Genomic DNA, 23,211 nt, shown 5'->3' on the forward strand with positions numbered 1-23,211 from the left:
CAAATACTAGAAGCTTCCTAGGACTTAAGCCACTTGCTGCTTCTAGATCTGACAGCTGTATCACTCCTAATAGCTGGAGTCTTAGCCTGGCAAGTGCAGGGCACGAGCACAGAACGTGCTCGATCGTTTCCTCCTCCAACCCGCACTTCCTACACCTGCTATCACTGACCAAGCCTAATTTAAAGGCATGTGACGCCAGAAGGCAGTGTCCAGTCAGAATACCCGTCATGAGTCTACAGTCCTCTCTTTTTAATGATAGAAGCAACTGTGTTAGTCTAAGGTTGTAAGACCTACACATAATCTTCGACACTTTACAGCCCCGCGCTTGAACCCACGCCTTTTCTGCTTGGTCGATCATGTGCACCTCTCGCCTTCGCTTAATCTCGCCCAATCTAATTGGGACGTCTACGGAGCAAGCTTCAAGGGATGCGCCCTTTTTAGCTAATTCGTCCGCTTTTTCATTCCCATCTATTCCCATATGCCCTGGGACCCAATATAGATGTATGCTTCTCCCTGTCCCGATTCTCTCCAGAGACTGCTTACACTCTAACACGCATTTAGATGCTATGCTATGCGAGATTATTGCCTTAATTGCTGCTTGACTGTCAATATAAAAGTTAACACGGTTGCAGCTTAAGCTATTCTCTTCCAGGGTTTCTACTGCTTTGGTTACGGCTAATATTTCCGCTTGGAAAACGCTACAGTAATCCGGCAGCCTGTAGGATCTGCTCAATTCCGGATCAGCGCAGTATACCGCAGACCCTACTCCTTCCACTATTTTGGAACCATCGGTGTACACATGTATCGCCTCGTCCGCCATTTGCGCACCCTTGCGCCAACCATCCACCTCTATTGTGGCCTTAAGATCTCCCTCAAAGTGCAGGTAGGGAATCATGTAGTCTGTTCGTCTTGTGACTGAGGACGCTATACTACTATGGCCATATGGTCGGCGCTCAAGCTGCCCCGAAGCACCGAGCCTGGTTGCGGTCGTTAATGCTTTGTTCTTTGCTACCAGGTCTACAGGTGGAATGTGCAGAATGGCATACAGTGCAGCCGTCGGGGTTGTTTTCAGGGCTCCCGTAATGCAAAGCATCGATAGTCTGCATACCCCCTCTAATTTTTTGAGGTATGTTGTTTTTTGTGTGGCTTTCCACCAAACAAGAACTCCATAGTATAGAATAGGGCTTACAATCGCTGTAAAAACCCAATGAGAAAGAGAGGGCGATAGGCCCCACGTACACCCCAGCATTCTTTTACATGCATAGAGTGCCGTTGAGGCCTTCTTGACCCTCTCCTCCACGTTGAGCTTCCATGACAGCTTACTGTCAAGGATGATTCCAAGATATTTTGTGCAAGGTTTCTCCTGTAAGTTCACCGCTCCTAACTTAGGCCTGGTCCAATTTGGGACCTTGTACCTCTTTGTAAACAAGACCATATCCGTCTTCTCCGCATTGACTTTCAGCCCGACATTAGATGCCCAGGTATGAATATCCCGAAGCGCCCGATCCATCAAAGAACTAATCGTTGGAAGGCATTTTCCACTTATGACAATTGCAACGTCATCTGCGTAAGCCGTAAGTTTTACGGGTCCCTCATCGAATTGCCTGAGCAGTTGGTTGATGACCAGTGTCCACAGCAGAGGTGATAGCACCCCTCCCTGCGGCGTGCCCCTGTCCACTGATTTCGTGGCCTCGTACAATCCCCATTGTGATGTAATCTTTCTGCAATTTAACATGCAGCCGATCCATCTGATTAAGGCAGGATGTACTTTAATGTAATTAAGACCATCCATAATCGCCCATTTTGCAACATTATTGAAAGCCCCGGCAATGTCCAAGAATACTCCTAGAGCATACTCCTTATATTCCAGGGATTTCTCTATGCTTATTACCACCCTATGCAATGCGGTGTCTACCGACTTGCCTTTGGTGTACGCATGCTGTGTTGTGGAGAGCAGCTTTCCATCCACGTTGGACTTTATGTACACATCTATCAGCCTCTCAAAGGTTTTGAGCAGAAATGATGTTAAGCTAATGGGTCTATAGTCTTTGGGATACACGTGACCGATCTTCCCCGCCTTTGGTAGAAAAGCTACACGAGCAGTTCTCCAAGAGTGCGGAACATGATTCAGTCTTATGCACCCATCGAATATTATTTTAAGCCATTCCACGACCGCCCTGCTTGAGAATTGTAGCATGGCCGGGAATATACCATCTGGGCCCGGCGATTTAAACTTAGAAAACGTCTTCACTGCCCACTCGATCTTGGTATCGGTCACCAAGCCCGGCACCACTAGCTCCGTGATCGAAGTGTGAGTGATGTCTGCTGGTTCTTCTAAACCGTCTCCCGATGGGAAATGTGTATCGAGAAGCACCTCAAGGGATTCCTCACTATCACGTGACCATTCCCCGTTCTCTTTCTTTATTAGTCCCTGGACTATGTTTCCCTTTGCTAGGACTTTTTTCAACCGTGCTGTTTCACTGGAGCACTCTATGTCCGTACAGAAACTTTTCCATGAGTTTCTCTTCGCCCTGGTAATTTCACGCTTGTAGATCCTCAGTAGATCCCTGTACTCGTCCCGACACGCTTCGCTTTCCGCGGTCTTTGCGAGTTTAAACATTTCTTTTACCTGTCTTCTTAGAAGACTCAGCTCATTGCTCCACCATGGCGGCTTTGCTTTTCCTCTGAATCTTCTTAGAGGGCAAGCTTTGTTATACGCAGTCATAAGCGTCCTTGTTAGGAATTCATTCGACTCCTCCAGTTCCTCTACATTAGCAACCTCTTTGGGTTGTCCCAGTTTCGTTTCTACATGTTTCTGGAATTTAGTCCAATTCGTTGCCCTAGGGTTTCTAAAGGTTCCTCCCTTCTCTACCCTCTTTAGTGGGATGCTGAAGCTTATATACGCATGGTCGGAGAAGGATGGTCTATCGAGAACCATCCAATCATACCTTGATATATCACGCTCGGAGCTCAATGTAATATCCAGAACATTGCTGGATGTTGGACCAATGTATGTAGGAACATTTCCCCTGTTGGCTATCTGCAAATTGGTTTGCAGGATGTAACAAAATAGAGATTCGCCTCTCTCGTTCGTATCTGCTCCTCCCCACGCATTGTGGTGCGCATTTGCATCTGCGCCTATGACCAACCGCCCTTTGCGCCCTTCCTCCTGTACTAGCCTTTTGCACTCCATCGGTGGAACCTCCGCAGCATGGGCCATGTAGCAGGACGCCAGGATAAATGCCTGCTTATTCTTTTGCTCAACGGCCACCGCTACGAGATCCTCGGTGGTGTAATTAGGCAGCATATATGAATGCAGCTGTTTCCTTACCATTACTACAGCTCGCACCCGTCCTTCCGTTTGTGCGTAGTAAACGCCAAACCCGCGCGCGCTAAGTCCAGAAACCTTTCCTCCCGATGAGAGCCACGGCTCCTGGATCAGCGCCACGTCAAACGAACCCTCCTCAAGGGTTAGGAGGAGTTCGCTCGACGCCACTTTACTGTGTTGGAGGTTTATCTGTAGGACTCGCAGCACCATTGGGCTGTTTGTCCCCCTCCAGCACCTTCGTCTTGACTTTTAAAATTACTGTTCTATTTATATTTGTTTGTTTTACGGTGTGTTCAATTTACACTTATTATTAATAATTCATGAGCTTAACACCGGCTTATAATAATTGTATATTCAATCGTTATTTTTTTTTTTTAAGAGAAACTGAAAAGAAAGCAAGAAACATTTACTGGCATATTGCGATGATACCATTTCGAAAACCGCCAACGTAATCATCATCAGGCAATTTCGTAATGTTATCAAAGGTTTCACCGAGATTCGAACCGCGAATCACACCGTGAAACTGCAGTCTCTTTAAAGCTGCAGACAGTGGTGCGTTATCGGTAACCGTATCGGTAACCTTATAACAGCTAATTCGACCAACTTTATGGGAATCAATGTAATCGATTATTTGTGCCATATTGTAACGCTAAGGTCGTAACCGTATCGTAGCTAACCAATTGGTTTTTGGTTTCTCCATAACCTAAAAATATTTGAGTTGGTGAATTTAATAACTTTTTGTAGATTTTATTCATTGTTTTGGATACGTTATGACTAAGGGACTTATTTTTTGTGGAATATGTTTGTAATTTTTTTCGTTTTCTTTATTTTTATGAAATTTTCACGATTTTTAGGTTAAGGCACCATTAATTGATAACAATGTATCGTATAGGTCTACGTTAGGGATACGACTATAGCGATACGACAAACGGCACCAATGACTCCGCTTTAACCACTAGGCCATCCTGCTGGTATTTTTTTTATGCTTATTTCAGTTTTTCTCATTTCTACACTAACAACACAATTGAGACATTCTGGCTCTATTAATTTGCATGTTGTGTAGATTTGTTTTTGTGAAATTTCTTTTTCGTTGAGAATGAGAAGCTTTTGTAAACTCGTGCTCAGTTTTTACATATTTATGTTATATTAATCTACACAACACGCAAATTAATAGAGCCAGAATGTCTCAATTGTGTTGTTAGTGTAGAAAAGAGAAAAACTGAAATAAGCATGATAAGAAATACCAGCAGTATAGCCTAGTGGTTAAGGCAACTGCAGTTTCACCGTGTGATTCGCGGTTCGAATTTCGGTGAAACCTTTGATAACATTACGAAATTGCCTGATGATGATTACGTTGGAGGTTTTTGAAATGGTACCATCGCAATATGCCAGTAAATGTTTCTTTCTTTCTTTTCAGTTTCTCTTAGAATTTGAGTATTCAATTATTATAAGCCGGTGTTAAGCTCATGAATTCTTAATAATAAATTACTGTTCTATGTTTTCATAAGCATACTTTAAATAAACACTTCTAGGAACCTAACTCATATATGCATAATTTATACAAAAACCTTGATTCATTTTATAAAAAAAAAACCTATTTTGCTGTAAACAACAGAGTTCAAATGTTTTCATAAAATTTATTTGGCGGATGTAAGAAAGTGGCTTATTCACATTTGTTTCACCTGAGTGCTAATTTTCTTCTTATTTCCACTATTATGTTTTTATTTTATTTTTCCTGTTGTGCTCTTATGCACATTTAGTGCCACAAATTCATATTCGAAGCCAGCACAAATCACATATTTAGGCAATATAAAATAACTTTTATGCCCACTCACTACGCGCCTTTTCCGAAAATAAACATAAATTATGTTGTAATAAAAATATTAAATAAATACGCGATACAACAAAGTGCCACAAGACAAACACGAATGATGCTGCGCGGCGAGCAACATAAATCTAATAAACAAACTTGCGGCCAAAACGTTTACCGTCGAACTGAAGACAAACGTGAGATACGCGCCATTCAACTGATGCTGTCAGAGAAACTTTGGTAGTGTTGAATGGGACCGGCTGGCCCACTCGTTGTTTACACGACGTTTCAATTATTTAATGATAATGCAGTCGGTGATCTTGGGCTGCAACAAATGCAAGGTGGCACTCTCTCAATGGTATCAATACATAACGGTGCACAGTGTTTCAATTTTTATATTCAGCTAACTAAACGAGATAGATATAGACTTCTTCTTTATATCAAAATGATCTGGGCCTTTTACAAGCTCACCATCTTTGCACAGACATTCAGAACGAGTTTATAGAAATGTGAGCAAAGCACGTGGGGGAAACTATATTAGATCAAGGCAAGAAAGCCACGTATTTTATTATTATCGTTGATGTTATGCCTGATGCTAGTCACGTTGACTACGTTCATTTTTCGCTAACTCCATTTCAATTCGAAAGCAACAAATTTTACAATTCAAGAACGGTTTTGGCTTTGGTCAGAAAATCGCTGATCTAATTTGTTATACTCTAGGTAAACATGAAATCCCATTAATATATTGTCGTGCACAAAGGTTACGATAACGGCGCCAATATGAAAGGAGCTTACAACGGAGTACTACGTCACATTCTCGACAAAAAACTCGAATGCTGATTACTCGGCTTGTGCAACCCACAGTCTCAATTTATGTGGTGTTGATGCTGCAGAATGTTGTACGGCTGCAATTACTTTCTTCGGAGTTCTACAAAAATATTTTACTATTTTCCGCAGCACTCCACAACGATGGGACATCCTCAAAAAAAATGTACCGAGATCTCTTTATAGTCTTTCAGTCAAAAGCAAATTTGACTGCGCAAGCATACGGCGTTTGTTACTGGCATTCTAAGGTACATCAATAAGTTTGAATGTATCTTGCTGTCCCCAATTTGGTTCAAAATAGTGATTACCATTAATGAAAGAAATGTGGTCCTTCAAGCTAGAGACGCCACCACAGATGTTGAGGTCCGACATCTAGATGCCTTATTAGCTGATTTGAAGTTGATCAGGAACCAATGGGAAACAATTTTAAACAAATGCAAAACAGTTACTATTCAATTGAACATCTCATCAAAGTTTCCGGACATTCGAAAGAGAAAACCCAAAAGAGGTTTTGAAGATAATGGAAATGAGATGATTACGGATGATCCAGATTCTGAGTGTAAAAACAATACATTCTTGGTGAACGTCGATTCGTTCATCACTGCATTACTGAACGATTTGCAGCTATGAGAAATGTGAACGAGACGTTTTTCTTTTTGTGGGAATTTGAAGACATGGATGAAACTACGGTTTGGGCGAGTGCAGCAAATTTTCCCCAACATTTGTGTTGCTTTACGTATCTTTTGTACTATACCTGTCACTTTAGCTAGTGCAGAACGTTCCTTCAGCGTCCTTTCAAGAATCAAAAACTTTCATAGATCGTATTCATCTCAAGAGCGAGTTTCAGGACTTGCCACGCTTTGTGTTGAATCCATTTTGGCATGACAGTTAAATTTTGATATTATTAAAAAAATTTTGCAGGGAAAAAAGCAAGTTAAGCAACTATTTGATATCCGAACTTTCTATATTGAATAATTATTTATAATCATAATTAAATTTATCAGCAATGTAATAAAATGTTACCAAATAACTAGAACAGATTATTTGAAACAATATGTGGCTCTTAGAAGAGAATTTTATTTCTACGTTACAATAAAATAGTATAAATAGTAAATATTCTGTGTTAATTTTATTGGCAGCTCTTAGTCCAAAAATCATTTAGTTAATGTGGCAAATATTTTTTTGATGTAATCCATAAATAATGATTCATGAATGATACGTCATAAATTCAAATTAATCAAATGGATTAGTGGATTTTTTATAGGGGGCCCGTAAATTGTTTAGCCCCGGGCCCGAATTTTCTCTCTACGGCCCTGACTGTAACTAACGGTTGTTTAGTGAACTTTGTATGTAAATGTTTACCCAACACTTAGGAATACTTGACTTGACCTAGAAGTCTGTTAAGTTTTGATTTGCCATGCTAGTTCTAAGTATCGTCGACATTTTTTGATGCCGTATATGATTTTACGCTTTATTTTGAAATTTCTTTGAACAAATTAGCATTTTTTTGAAAACAAATAAATTTAGTTTCGGGTTTTTTAAATGTCGGGTAAAAGTAAGTGCAATGCAGATTGTACTTATGTGCTAAGTGAATTATAATCCAGGCTAAGTTGCCAAGTGAAAGCAAGTCAAGCTAAGATATGTATGAGTAGTGGAAGCTATGTTCTCTATTATGGTTATATCAGTTTTCAATACAAGTTTACGTTCTCTCAACATATATTCACTCTTTCACGTTACTACTAGCACAATGATTTCTTTATTAAACTTCTATATTTTATTATGATGGGAAGTTAAACAAAAGCTACTAACTAATACTGGAAGTATAACAACTTCTCACACATTTTCTGAAGACGTTACATTATACAGTGAGATCAAATTGCTTTTTTCGAAAAGCCATGCAATTAGCTTATCGGAAAAAATACGGAAAGAACAGTTGAAATTATTGTTTGCGCTCTTGATTACTGTGCGCGGCTCCGTAGCGCCTACACCGGCACAACACCAGACGTCGCCACAAAGCTCTCGCTCAATATATTTTTTTATGATTTACTCATTGAAAATCTAACATGTGCAGCTCTGATACTTATGCGTATACTGACACAAACATTCATGCATACATATGTGTGTTTACGTATGAAAATTTGAGATCTATAAAAATGTTAAATCTCCGTGGCGCCGCTTCACTTCTTATAACTAAAGTATTTAACGGCTTAAGTAGTAGAGAAATGAAAATAAATGAGCATATTTTAAGCTTGTATTATTTTTCATTTCAAAATTTTCATCAGCTAGTGCCGTTAAAAGTATATATATAGTGCACATGTCACTGAAGTCTGCATGTCTACTCGTACCTCTTTGATATCTTTTGTTTACATACTCTTGGCTGCCATAAGCGATGTCTTTGAATTATTTATATACCCTTCAAGAACATAAAAATTTGTAGTAGTTGTACCATGGCCAAACTATGCAGGTCGCAGGTATTTTTTTAATATGATGATTGCTAATTTTTTAATATGATCTGACAGTTCAACTTTCAGCGCAGTACGGTTTTGACATTAGTCCATCAAATTACAAAAACAAAGTACATTTAATTTTTATTTACTATGTGACGGGATAGATCTATTCGAACAAACTCCATTCATGGTTTGATTTTCCTCAAATTTGGTATATAGTACTTAAGACACTTTTTCCGGGTAATGGACCATGGGCCGACTGGAACTTGGACTGGGTTCGGGATCGGAACTGAAACTGGGACTCAGAGTCGTACTTGGACTAGGATTTGGATCGGAACTGAAATTGGGACTCGGATTCGTACTTGGACTGGGATTGGTTTCGGAACTGAAGCTGGGACTCGGACTCAGACTTGGACTGGGATTGTGGTCGGAACTGAAACTTTGACTCGGATCTACTGGGAAAGGGACTGGGGTTTGAACTTGAGCTGGGACTGGGAATAAGAGACGGAAAAGAATAAGAAGAGCTAGAGAAAAAATGGGAAGGAGAAAGAAACCGAAAACAGAAGAGTTAGACGAAGATAGAGAAATAGGGATAGATGCTACGCAAAGCAAAAATTATTTCTTTTGAAATGAAAAAAGTTTAATTTGGCTTGACAAAAGTTTTTATTTAATTTGCATCGTATACTAACAGATTACGTTGCTTTTAAGGAAGTCTAGCTAATTTCAGTTGGGCTTGCTGTCCAGGGCCGAATCACTCTATGTTGAGTGCATCAAGTGAAGTCCAACTAAGCAAACTTTAATGAGCTCTGCCAAAATCACCTTAAGTACCAGTTAAAGATGAAATGAAAGCAAGAGTTAAAATTGGTGGATATACAAAAAAATCCAACAAACTTGCTTTCAAATATACAATATAGAAATAGATGTGAATATATGTACATTAGGGTGGGTCAATTTGTATGGACCAAAGTTAACCGATATCGCGCTATCGATTTTTTGATAGGATTTGGGCTCAGGAAAAAAAGTTCCACTACGCATACCCAAAAATATAATCTTCGAGCCTGCGAAATTTCATTTTTTTTTTTTACTTTTTTTCGACTTTTTTACAATCAAAATGAAATCAAATGAAAATTTTTTTAATAGGTCATGAAAAAAATCTTAAAAATAAAAGTCGGAAAAAAGTCAAAAAATAAAATTTCGGCTCACGGTGATGGTTTAACTATGCAGCTGAGAGCTGCTCTGTCCAGTGAGCTGGTGCATTGAGATCTAAAAAGCTGGCGAAATATGCTACAGGCGATGATGAACAACATCATAACTAAAGTTATATATACACATAAGCACACACACATATACAGGAAATCGCGCATGTATGCCTTAAGTCCCAAGTGAAAAAAGGGCAAGAAATTTGTTTTTATGGGTATGCGTAGTGGAACCTTTTTTTCTGAACCCAAACCCAATCGAAAAATCGATGGCGCGATATCGGTTAATAATTCGACCCAGTGTAATGTACATACCTGTATACAAGCCTACATATGTAGTTTTTCCACTGCCAAATATGTTTTCTACGTTTGTCCTTATCATACAAATTTGTTTGTACTTTTGCTCCTTGCAAATAATTGCTTTAATTATCGTTAAATTGAGGGTTGCCGTTTCGCAGGTGTCAACAAGTTCGTTTAAAATTATTCAGGAACTTAAGATGGTGGAGAAATAAATCAAGATGACTTTAGAGAGCATAGTGTTTCGACAGTCATCTTTAATTACAAAACATACGACAAAACCTTCGTTGAATTTGAAGTTACAACAATAAAAAACAATCAAGTGAAAAATTACATTACTGCAGCAATGATGCGAATTCAGAGCATAACGACTAAACGAGTCATGGCACATGTGCGCGTATGGTATGTGTGTGTATGGTATCAGAAGGAAAGTGCGGTAGTAAAATGTCAGTTTAATGTCACGAACAGCCAAGTTGAAGAGAAGTAAGCCCTTCAACGGAACAAAAGCAATAACAACGGTGACTTAGTGTCTGCAGAAGAAAAAGGAAGAATAACTAGTAAATGTGGCGCAGTTGAACACTAAAGTGCCAAGAGCTTCACTAAGGATGTATGTTAAAACCGTCCGTCTTGATTGTAAACGTTAGGTGGGTAGCAGAGTGTGTTGCTATGTAACTGTGAAATGGAGTGAAGTAGATTGTGTTATGAATAAAAAATTATTTCATAGAGTGAATGCGCAATTTATGCCCCATCGCTACCAATGCCGTCGTGTAACATATCAAGCGAAAGTAAGTTGATAAACAATATGCCCATAGACAAACCGTTGTCGTAGTGGAGGGGCGCTCACGGTGATGGTTTAACTATGCAGTTGAGAGCTGCTCTGTCCAGTGAGCTGGTGCATTGAGATCTAAAAAGCTGACGAAATATGCTACAGGCGATTAAGAACAACATCATAACTAAAGTTATATATACACATAAACACACATACATATACAGGAAATCGCGCATGTATGCCTTAAGTCCCAAGTGAAAAAAGGGCAAGCAATTTGTCTTAAGTGCCAATTTTTGAGCCAACTTCGCTTGAATGCAACAACAAAACCAACAACATTAAGTGAAATTATGTACATATTAACGGTAAAAGGGTTGGTGGGCTTCAAAGTCATTTTATTTATTTTATTGACGATAATTTCTTACGTGGGTGTTTGTCACAATGCGATGGATATAAGCGTTTACATATATCTATGTATACTTATTTCTTAATATATTCACTTAAATATTTATGATGGAAATGTATGGATGCATATCTGACAAAAAGTATTGAATTTGGGAGGAGATATACTTTAACGGAAATACTCTGGACGAGCGAACGCGACAGACGTTTTTCTGCCCAATAATTTTTATACTCAGCGTGCTTTGGACACAGAGTATAATAGCTTTGATTGGATAACGGTTGGTTGTACAGGTATAAAGGGGTCGAGATAGATATAGCCTTCCATATATCAAAAGCATGAGTCGAAAAAAAATTTGATTGATCCATGTCCGTCTGCCCGTTAACATGATAACTTGAGTAAATATTGAGATATCTTCACCAAATTTGGTACACGAGCTTATCTGGACCCAGAATAGATTGGTATTGAAAATTAGAGAGATCGGATGATAACCACGCCCACTTTTTATATATATAACATTTTGGAAAACATAAAAAAACCCGATTATTTAGTAAATAATACACCTAGAATGTTGAAATTTGACGTGTGGACTGATACTGAGAATTTTGATAAAAATTTGAAAAAAAAAAATGTTTAAATGGGCGTGGCACCGCCCACTTGTGATAAAATCAATTTTACAAATATTATTAATCATAAATCAAAAATCGTTAAACCTATCGTAACAAAATTCGGCAGGGAGGTTGCCTTTACTATAGGGAATGCTTTGAAGAAAAATTAACGAAATCGGTTAAGGACCACGCCCACTTTTATATAAAATATTTTTAAAAGGGACGCGGACGAATCAAATAAAGAGCTTTATAACAATGGCATTTCATTTATAAGAAAATAAATGTAAGGCGCGATAACCCCCGTAGAGATCTAAGGCCGAGCTTCTCATCCAATTTGCGTCGTGCTCCTCTTGATTTTCCATACAAATTAGCCGGACGGAACCTACATGTTTCATGCCGACTCCGAACGGCATCTGCAAGGCAGATGAGTTTTCACAGAGCTTTTTCATGGCAGAAATACACCCGGAGCGCTTGCCAAACACTGGACTTAAGCCACTTGCTGCTTCTAGATCTGACAGCTGTATCACTCCTAATAGCTGGAGTCTTAGCCTGGCAAGAGCACAGAACGTGCTCGATCGTTTCCTCCTCCAGCCCGCACTTCTCACTAACCAAGCCTTATTTAAAGGCATGTGATGCCAGAAGGCAGTGTCCAGTCAGAATACCCGTCATGAGTCTACAGTCCTCTCTTTTTAATGATAAAAGCAACTTTGTTAGTCTAAGGTTGTAAGACCTGCATATAACCTTTGACACTTTACAGCCTCCGTAAATTTGTAACACGAAGACATGTGGCCCTCGTTTTCATCTTAGGATAGAAAAATGTTAGCGTAGAAAAAATTTCAAGAAACCTGATTGTTGAGGAATTTATTGACTTAGGACAATATTCGACCAGGCTGAAAAATGCCGGCAATCCAGGACTTGAAATTTATAAGGAACAAGTAAGGAAGGTTAAGTTCGGGTGTAACCGAACATTACATACTCAGTTGAGAGCTATGGTTACAACATAAGGGAAAAAACCCATGTAGGAAAATGAACCGAGGGAAACCCTGGAATGTGTATCAAATGAAAGGCATTAAAGAGTATTTTATGAGGGAGTGGGCCATAGTTCTATAGGAGGATGCCATTTAGGGATATAGCCATAAAAGTGGACCAGGGGTGACTCTAGAATGTGTTTGTACGATATGGGTATCAAATTAAAAGTATTAATGAGAGTTTTAAAAAGGAGTGGGGGTTGTTGTATAGGTGGTCGCCTTTTCGAGATATCGCCATATAGGTGGACCAGGGGTGACTCTAGAATGCGTTTGTACGATATGAGTATCAAATGAAAGGTGTTAATGAGTATTTTAAAAGGGAGTAATACTTAGTTCCATAGGTGGACGCCGTTTCGAGATATCGCCATAAAGGTGGACCAGGGGTGACCCTAGAATTTGTTTGTATAATATGGGTATCAAAAGAAAGGTGTTAATGAGTATTTTAAAAGGGAGTAATCCTTAGTTCCATAGGTGGACGCCGTTTCGAGATATCGCCACATAGGTGGACCAGGGGTGACCCTAGAATTTGTTTGTACAATATGGGCATCAAACGAAAGGCGTTAATGGGTATTTTAAAAGGGAGTTGGCCTTAGATCTATAGGTGGACCCCGTTTCGAAATATCGCCATAAAGGTGGACCAGGGGTGACTCCAGAATGTGTTTGTACGATATGGGTATCAAATTAAAGGTATTAATGAGGGTTTTAAAAGGAAGTGGTGGTTGTTGAATAGGTGGTCGCCTTTTCGAGATATCGCCATAAAGGTGGACCAGGGGTGACTTTAGAATATGTTTGTACGATATGGGTATCAAATGAAAGGTGTTAATGAGTATTTTAAAAGGGCGTGGGTCTTAGTTCTATAGGCGGACGCCTTTTCGAGATATCGCCATAAAGGTGGACCAGGGGAGACTCTAGAATGAGTTTGTACGATATGGGTATCAAATTAAAGGTATTAATGAGAGTTTTAAAAGGGAGTGGTGGTAGTTGTATATGTGAAGGCGTTTTCCAGATATCGACCAAAATGTGGACCAGGGTGACCCAGAACATCATTGTTGGATACCGCTAATTCATTTATATATGTAATACCTGCCAAGATTTTAAGAGTTTTTTATTTCGCCCTGCAGAACTTTTTTATTTTCTTCTACTTAATATGGTAGGTGTCACAACCATTTTATAAAGTTTTTTCTAAAGTTATATTTCGCGTCAATAAAACAATCCAATTACTTTATCATGTTTCATCCCTTTTTTCGTATTTGGTATAGAATTATGGCATTTTTCATTTTTCGTAATTTTCGATATCGAAAAAGTGGGCGTGGTCATAGTCGGATTTCGTTCATTTTTCATACCAAGATAAAGTGAGATCAAGTAAGCACGTGAACTAAGTTCATTAAAGATACGTCGATTTATGCTCAAGTTATCGTGTTAACGGCCATGCGGAAGGACAGACGGACGACTGTGTATAAAAACTGGGCGTGGCATTAACCGATTTCGCCCAGTTTCACAGAAAACAGTTAACGTCATAATATCTATGCCCCTACCAAATTTCAAAAGTATTGGTTAATTTTGTTCGACTTATGGCGTTAAAAGTATCCTAGACAAATTGAATGAAAAAGGGCGGAGCCACGCCCATTTTGAAATTTTCTTTTATTTTTGTATTTTGTTGCACCATATCATTACTGGAGTTGAATGTTGACATAATTTACTTATATACTGTAAAGATATTAAATTTTTTGTTAAAATTTTACTTAAAAAAAATTTTTTTTTTAAAGTGGGCGTGGTCCTTCTCCGATTTTGCTAATTTTTATTAAGCGTACATATAGCAATAGGAGTAACGTTCCTGCCAAATTTCATCATGATATCTTCAACGACTGCCAAATTACAGCTTGCAAAATTTTAAATTACCTTCTTTTAAAAGTGGGCGGTGCCACGCCCATTGTCCAAAATTTTACTAATTTTCTATTTTGCGTCATAAGCTCAACTCATCTACCAAGTTTCTTCGCTTTATCTGTCTTTTGTAATGAATTATCGCACTTTTTCGATTTTTCGAAATTTTCGATATCGAAAAAGTGGGCGTGGTTATAGTCCGATATCGTTCATTTTGAATAGCGATCTGAAATGAGTGCTCAGGAACCTTCATACCAAATTTCATCAAGATACCTCAAAATTTACTCAAGTTATCGTGTTCACGGACGGACGGACATGGCTCAATCAAATTTTTTTTCGATCCTGATTATTTTGATATATGGAAGTCTATATCTATCTCGATTCCTTTATATATGTACAACCAACCGTTATCCAAACTTAATATACTCTGTGAGCTCTGCTCAACTGAGTATAAAAACACAGTTGTCCTGAGGGACAAATTGGTGAAAATTATAGAATATTACTCGAGTAGGCAAATTTAAAAATAATAAAAAGGTACCCAAGTTCTCAAAGATCAAATAATTGCGTTTACTTTAGAAGTTGCGCAAGTGACAAATCCCGGTAAAAAATTAAATAATTCTTCATTAATATCATGGCGATTGCCGCCTTGGTTGCCGCCGCAGAAATCGCATGACATATAACATCAGATAAAGATATTGCTGGAAGATATGAAAAATATGAAAAGAAAATTCAAATACCAATTAACTAACTACTACTACTATAGATTGCCTTGCTCTTCAATCAATTACAGCTTCTAGAACTTTCTGTATCATTAGTTACAGATTTCATATTCAGTATGTTTAAAAACTCAAACAAAAAAAACTATTAAGAAATTGTTTAATACGAATAATAATGAAAACGAAAGGAAATATAAAACATTTTTACCTATATTCTTTGTTAGAAATACTATTTTAAAGAAATAAACATAAGTCAAGCCGGTTTACTCTAGGAATAGGTCATAAACTTAGGAAAAATATTTTTACTCTAACCCTCGGTAGAACAGGATATTTAGTTAACTAGGGAAAATGGCTCTCGTAAGTTAAATAATAAGAAAAATATTCTTTTTTTACCTTAACTTATATACATAGAAAAATTTCGATAGGAAAATAAAAAAAAAAATAAATGTAAGGCGCGATAACCTCCGAAGAGATCTAAGGCCGAGCTTCTCTTCCAATTTGCGTCGTGCTCCTCTTGATTTTTCCCTACAAATTGGCCGGACGGGACCTACATGTTTTATGCCGACTCCGAACGGTATCTGCAAGGCAGATGAGTTTTCACTGAGAGCTTTTCATGGCAGAAATACAATCGGAGCGCTTGCCAGACACTGCCGAGGGGCGACCCCTCTTAGAAAAATTTTCTTCTAATTGAAAAATCTTATTTCTAAAATTTTGATGTTGCTTTGCCCGGGAGTTGAACCCAGGGTATACGGTATGATAGGCGGAGCACGCTACCATCATAGTTTTTCATAATTTACTAATGATATAACCAATAAAGATAAGGAACTAATTTAAACTAATAAAAAACCTTCAATAGTAACCAAAATCGTTAATCAAAAATCTTCTAACTATACAAATACGCATTCACGTTACTCACAACAAGCACCAAACAAAAAAAAAAAACAATAAAGAAATGTTAACCCAATATGTACACATGCAAAAAAAAACAAACAAGAATTAGCATAATATGCACTGTGTGTAAAGCAAATGTAAACAAATAAAAGCAAAGAACACATAAGCAAACAATTCATTACTTATAGCATCAAGTTACCACTATGACATAAATTACAATTGAATCTGAAAGACAAAAAAAAAAAAAAAGAATGTAAAATTTGGTAACACCAAGCAAGTTGACTGGGTCATTAAACGTAAAATGTAACAACACGGCACACTTATATCAATGACACTAGAGTGACCGTAAATAATTAAGCGCCAGATTATATACGTTCACTCTTGAAAAGCCGGTGGTGTCGTGTTGCTTGGAATACACCTCACCTCGAATGCTTTTAATGATACAAATATACATACACACATTTGTTCATATTTTGTTGACCCAGATAACCACTTGAGTTCATTTGCATTTCCCAAACCGTCCAATATATCGATTAGTCACACAAACCAACTTATGTGCGGATCATATTGACAATATGTAGGTCACTACAATAATATGCTGACAAACAATTATTTATTATGAAATCATGTACTTTTTAGTATGTAAGCATTAACGTAATTATGTATGTGTAGGTTAAGAACTTTTGTAGAAATAGAAATGCATTTCTTTAATAAATGGAATAATAATTTTACGCTACACATCGGCGTTTCAGCTAATTCGTATTTTTACATATTTCAAAACGCATTCAGCCACGCCATGCCTTAGTTGTTGTAAACTTTATCCCAATTGCCTTCCTTGCATATTTTACTCTTTTGTACAGTACGTACTTTGTATGCAATAATATGCACAACTCAAGACAACTCTGTACCCTCTGCAGTAGGGTGAATAAAACCTGTGAATATTTTCGGGTGAAAATCAAACTCGCGATAAGGGTGATTATGTTCCTCCCATGGCGGAACCATACAAGGTGGCAGCACGGTGACATACCTATAAAAATAAATAAAAGAGTCATGTACTTTGTTTTTGTAAATAGATGGACAAATGTCAAAATCGTACAGCGCCGGAAGTTGATGTATAAAGTCATATTAAAAAAGTACAAATCAGCTCTCACCGTGCCGCCACTTTGTATAGTTCCTCCATTGCTAAAGTGGTTAATTTAAAACCCAAAACTTTTTGCTATTAAGTATTCGAAAGTTGTTCAGGTGTAACGCAGATTTTATCACCATCGCTTTTTATAAATGTATGTATGTGTGTGCTCATCACTGCCTTATATGCATGGGAGGCGGCGTCGCCTGAATTAGTTGTATGTTTAATACCTGCGTATATCTAAAATTTCTTATATCTTCTTTCTTATATTTATCCTCAAACTATATACAATGCGCAGTACACATTCCCATACCTCCATCTATAGCGGCATATGTGCAAAATATTCAAAATTTAATTTGCATAACCTCTAACTCAAATTTGACTCACTTACTCAACCTCATGGCAAATATCTATTCAACCACAAAAAAATTGTATTCATAATAATTTTTGAAATCCGTACATTAACAAACCATTCACTATTAAAACTGCAGCAGCTATAAACATAAATACACATATGTAACTTTTTACATATGTATATGCAATACTTGCACACACCGACAGGCATCCATAGCTAATGAGCGTTTCGTTGTACTTTGACCTACTTTCGTTCATTTTAAATCTTTTGGCTTTGTGTATTTTACTCTTTTTTTTTTTTTTTTTTGTAAATTACCTGAAAAAAGCCTGCCATCAAAATGGTGTGCCGGTGCTCAGCCAAACCGCTAAAGCCAGGAAAGGTACTTTTGAAATATCAACTTTTGAATAATAAAAAACATTTTTTTGTTGTTGTTGTTTTGTTTATCCTTTTACAAAAATGACGTACCAGCAACTCTAGTTTTTGTGGTTTCGCATTGTAAAATATATAACCAACCTCTATATACATATATAAATATGACAAAAAAAAAGATACATTGTACACTGAAAGAAATGGTGCTAGTAAAATCAACAAATCAGTTCTGTTGTTCTTGACTTAACGGAGATTCAGTGAAATTGATCGAATTATGGTTAATTCGACCGAGTTCTTTGTCAAGTAAACAAATTAGTTTAGTCATTTCAACAGAAGAGAAATTGTCGCTCTTAAATTAACAAAATTCTGTAAAATTGACAGATTTCTAATCAATCTAACTGATTTTTTTTGTTAACACAATTGATCTCACTGGTAATTTCAAAGAGAATTTTACGCTCACTGCGCTCTCTACTTTGTACTTATGTTTGCTGTGTACTATATGTATGCACATATTTACGTATGTATATGGCGGCCGCCGTGGTGTAATGGTAGCGTACTCCGCCTACCACACCGAAGAACCTGGGTTCACACCCCGGGCAAAGCAATATAAAAATTTTAGAAATAAAGTTTTTAAATTAGAAGAAAATTGTCTAAGCGGGGTCGCCCCTCTGCACTGTTCGGCAAGCACTTCGAGTGTATAAATGCCGGAACATAGGTACTTTCGTATAAAGCTGTCGCAACAACTTTTTTTGTTCATTTGACTACTAAAACGGTCAATTACGAATCAACGATTTGTGCGCAGTTGATTCAACATCTTGTTGCGATGGATAAAAATTGACAGAAATTTCGATTGAATTGACCCGTATTTCGGTTGATTTTACCAGTCTGTTTCTTTCAGCGTAGTACTTATCATCTGGAAAATCATGTGGTTTCGTGAAAAGAGGTAGATGGATTTGAGATAACTTCTTTAGAGGGGGCATGTGGGGAAAAAGTTGGCCGATACGGACTAAAAATTACGTTCGAACAAATTTTTTTCACTAATTACAACAACACTTAGCATTGTTTGCGGAAACGAAGAATAAGAGAGAGTGTCAAAAGTTTTTAGGTCGAATCCCAAAACTATTAATATCTTCATAAGTAGGGACACGATAACATCGTTTTATACATCGTTTGAAACATAATTAAATTTTCCTTCATATGATGTTTAAATTATGTAAGTAACTCTGAGTTTTGGAAAAGGGGAATAATGCCTTATTACTGACTGATAATTTTGAATCAGGGGTTGAAACTGTTATTCCTTTTATAATATAATTCCTTGCAAAACTGTAAATTTTGGACTTTTAATATATTTGGATCAAGATAAAAATTATTTTCGGATTTTTATTTTTTGAGTCCGATAGAACTAGTTAAACTCGGACTGTTAAAAATAAAAGTCCGGAAATAAAAGTTAAACCCGGGCTTTTATTTTTCAAGGCCAAAATAAAAGTCCACCTTGATAACAAAGAAACGGCTTATCCGAAACAAACAATTTTTTTTTAATTCGGATAAGCCGTTTCTTTGTTATCAAACCGGACTTTTATTTTGGCCTTAAAAAATAAAAGTCCGGATTTAACTTTTATTTCCGGACTTTTATTTTTAAAAGTCCGAGTTTAACTAGTTCTATCGGACTAAAAAAATAAATATATAGATTTTACTTTTATATGTGGACTTTTATGGAAAAAGTTCGAAAAATAAAATGGATGTATGAACTCAAACATTTTCACCTAGGACAACTTTTTGACCAGGACTTTTTCGACTCCGGAAAAAAAAATTATTTTCCGCCCCTGTTTAGAATTGAAGCCTGGTTATTAGGCGGCCTTCGAACACGATTTTAATTAAAAACCTTAGCCGATCCAACACAATTTTAAGTACTTTGGCTAATAAAGTTCGAAGGACAAAAACCTTACTCATGCTTATATATGAGGACAGCAGCGTGCGCAGGAATTGTCTATGGGGCGTTTGAACATATGGAAGCTCATAGTAAGCATCCGTTATTGTCAAGACTAGTTTTGAGATAAAAACTAACAGAAACGGGAGTTAAGAGAAACATTTACCATATTTATTCGCTATCAGTCAACAAATGCAATCTTCCATGTACCACTTTTTAGGAAAAAAATTCGGTCGTTGTAAGTCCATGAACCCCCCTCCCCCTCCTTGCGCACGACCGTGTATGAGGAAATACCTTAAGCCTTTAGCTGCCTAGTGTAAAACGCTTATATCAGGTTAAATGTTATTAAACAGGCTTCAATTCTCATCAGTCAAAAATGTTAACAAAATTAAAAAAAATTGTTTTCCTCTTTCCCCAAGTTTTTGAAAACATCTCTAAGTTATATAAATAATTTATATATCACATGAAAAACAATTTAACGCTGTTATCGTTTACCTAGCTATGAAGTTCTTAATAGTTTTGTTATTCGGACTTAGAACTTTCAACCCCTTATATCTCTCATATTCTTCGTTTCCGCAAACAATGTTAAGAAATGTTGTTAGCAGGGAAGAAACCTCCCCCAGCTTCATTTTTGGTTTTGCGAAACCGAAACGGTGCGTATTCTTTACTTATACCAATGTATTATTTGCGATACGGTCTATTGTAGATTGGCGAAATTTAAAAAATTTCCTACTTTGAAGAAAAAGAAACTGCATTGACTTTTTTCCTTTAAGCTAGCCTACAAATACACTGTTAAGTTAAATATCATCTCATTTCGACTGCCGTTTACGCCTAATTTTAATAAATTTTGCTGTGATAAAGCGCTGTGAAAAAAGTTCTGAAATGAACGTTCCTCTAAAGCAATACTCTGCAAAACTTAAGTTGTGACTGTGTTAGTAAGTTTAGTGATAATTTTGTAGCGGAAGTGGCAAAATTGTTGATTAACGAGCAATGAATCAAGACGAACGAACGCATTGTTCACTAACACTCACTACATCTTGGCCACAGTATAAAGGAGTTCTGAATTTTAAAGTAAGGTGTAAAGAGTATGCGCAAGCGAAAGCGTAGTCTTTGGAAGTAGTATTCTATATGGGGAATATATGTCGCTTATAAATGAAGGCGTAGACTGTATCGGTATACAGTGTTGAGTACTTGCGAATGTGTAAGGCTAGGCATAGTATGTTGTTGTTGTAATAGTGCTTCAATACCCTCTAACGCGAATCCAAGGAAACGTCCATTTAAACCGAGTTGGACTAAAGAGATGAGGATGTTGCGTAGAGGCGTTGATTCCACGCTGCAATTGGAAAGATGGTTGATGTCATGTGGGCACACGTTACAAGTGTTACAGGCATTGGGTATGTCGATTTTGATTCTGGATATTACAGTATCCATATCAAAGTTGAGCTAGAATGTCGCGCGCTGCTTTCTTCAACTGCGAGTTAAGGGTATTTTCCTTTGAGAATGGGCTCATCGTTGTTAGTTGGCATGGCAGTTTAACGCATATTGCAGATTTCTCTGAGGCTTTTTGTGCTCCCTTTCTTCATATGGCTGACTTCTTGAGGGCCGAGATGACCCCATAAGTTCCTGGGAGGCTAGGCTCCTCGAATCAGATGTCTGTTGGCATGTCTAAGTTCCTGGATATTCTATAGAAACTGTTTGTTCCGCATTTATGTATCTCCTTTATGGGGAGTACCCTCACCTCACTGTATAGATTATGTTCTGGAGACATAAAAGTACATCCAGTGGCAGGGTCGGCTTCCATATTGCATACACGTAACATCCAAGCGGCCGACCAATTATAAATGGCTTGCTCTATTTACCCAAAGTGCTGCCGGCGAGGGTGTTGAGGATTTTATTACGGCTCTGAACTTTGGTGGCATGTTCGACAAAATGGAGGTCCCAAACGATGGTCTCGCTCAGTGTGTTTGGATGTAGAATAGAAGGTAGCGTAATGTCACAGACGTGGATGTAAAATATTGTAAATATAGTAAATAAGATCGCAGAGTATTTAGTCGCTGCCGGTGCCAAAATTCGCGTAGCGATAGGATACCTTCCTGTGGGTTTTGATGTTACACCGTCCCAAAACATAACTTTTAGTCCATCTTTTTAGACTCGGCGGCAAGTTGGACCCTAACAAGCCTTGCAGCCACGTGCTGTAATTGACTATATCAAAAGCTTTTAATACATCTAGCGCTACGAGTACTGTTCTATGGTGGGATTCCTCGTTCAGTACGCAATTTATTTGTGTGTTGATTGCGTTTAGCACGGTGGTGGTGCTATGAAGTTTTCGAAAGCCATGCTGATGATTGGAATGTTGCATGTTTGTAGTAAAGTAAGGGAGCAGGGCGGCTTCAATTGTCTCGACTATTGGCGGTAGGATAGAAAAAGGACAAGAAATGTCTCCTGCGCTAGCTGTTCTACTAGGCTTTAGTATCGGTAACACCCATGGCCATTTTTTATTTCTAAAGGATGATGAAATTGCATACAGACGGATTGAAGGCGGGGGAAGGATGATGAAATTGGATACAGACGGATTAAAGACGGAGAAGGGCATTTTAATCCCTTATAGCCAAGGTTTTTAAGCGTCGGTAATCCTGTCCGAGCCTACTACCCGTAACTCTTAAAACTCACTTTCCTGCATAGTAGGCTATCAATAACCACCTATAAAGGAGGATTTGCCGACCATCAGCGGTAAAGAAAAAAGCCTAGTAACAAAGCTCACCACTGGCAAAGGAGTGCAATTGGCCTTGTCTGCTTTCAGCCCATTCAAGTCACCAGGACCCGATTGGGTCTATCCTTGTCTGTTACAGCAAGGAATAAATCATACAGCCCCAGTCTTATTCACTTTATATAAGGCATCACTACTGCTCGGTCATATTCCAAACAGGTGGGCAGATGTTAAGGTAGTACTTTTACCAAATCCAAGGAAGCCCGAGCAACTGCCTTCGTCGTATGGACCAAAAAGCCTGAGCTCGTTTCTCCTAAAGGATATGGAGAAAATCTTAGATCAGCATATCAGGGAGGTCAATCTAAATAAACTCCCTCTGCGTAGGAATAAGCTCACATCCCAGTCAGGGAAATCCACGGAGACGGCCATTCATAGCCCCACGGTAAAAATTGAAATGGATCTATCAGGGGCTTTCGATAACACAACACATCAGCATCGAACAAGCTAGCTTTGATTGACAAGGACATAAGCCCT

General features: G+C 38.0%; 1 protein-coding gene across 1 annotated transcript in view; it reads right to left on the reverse strand.

Annotated features, from left to right (window-relative positions):
- The window catches only part of LOC137253028 (uncharacterized), a 53,161-nt gene that overhangs the window by 16,020 nt on the left and 13,930 nt on the right, over positions 1 to 23,211 (reverse strand). The gene's annotated exons all lie outside the window — the stretch shown is intronic.

The sequence above is a fragment of the Eurosta solidaginis genome, chromosome 5 (assembly GCF_040869045.1).
Source record: "Eurosta solidaginis isolate ZX-2024a chromosome 5, ASM4086904v1, whole genome shotgun sequence".
Classification (NCBI taxonomy): domain Eukaryota; kingdom Metazoa; phylum Arthropoda; class Insecta; order Diptera; family Tephritidae; genus Eurosta; species Eurosta solidaginis.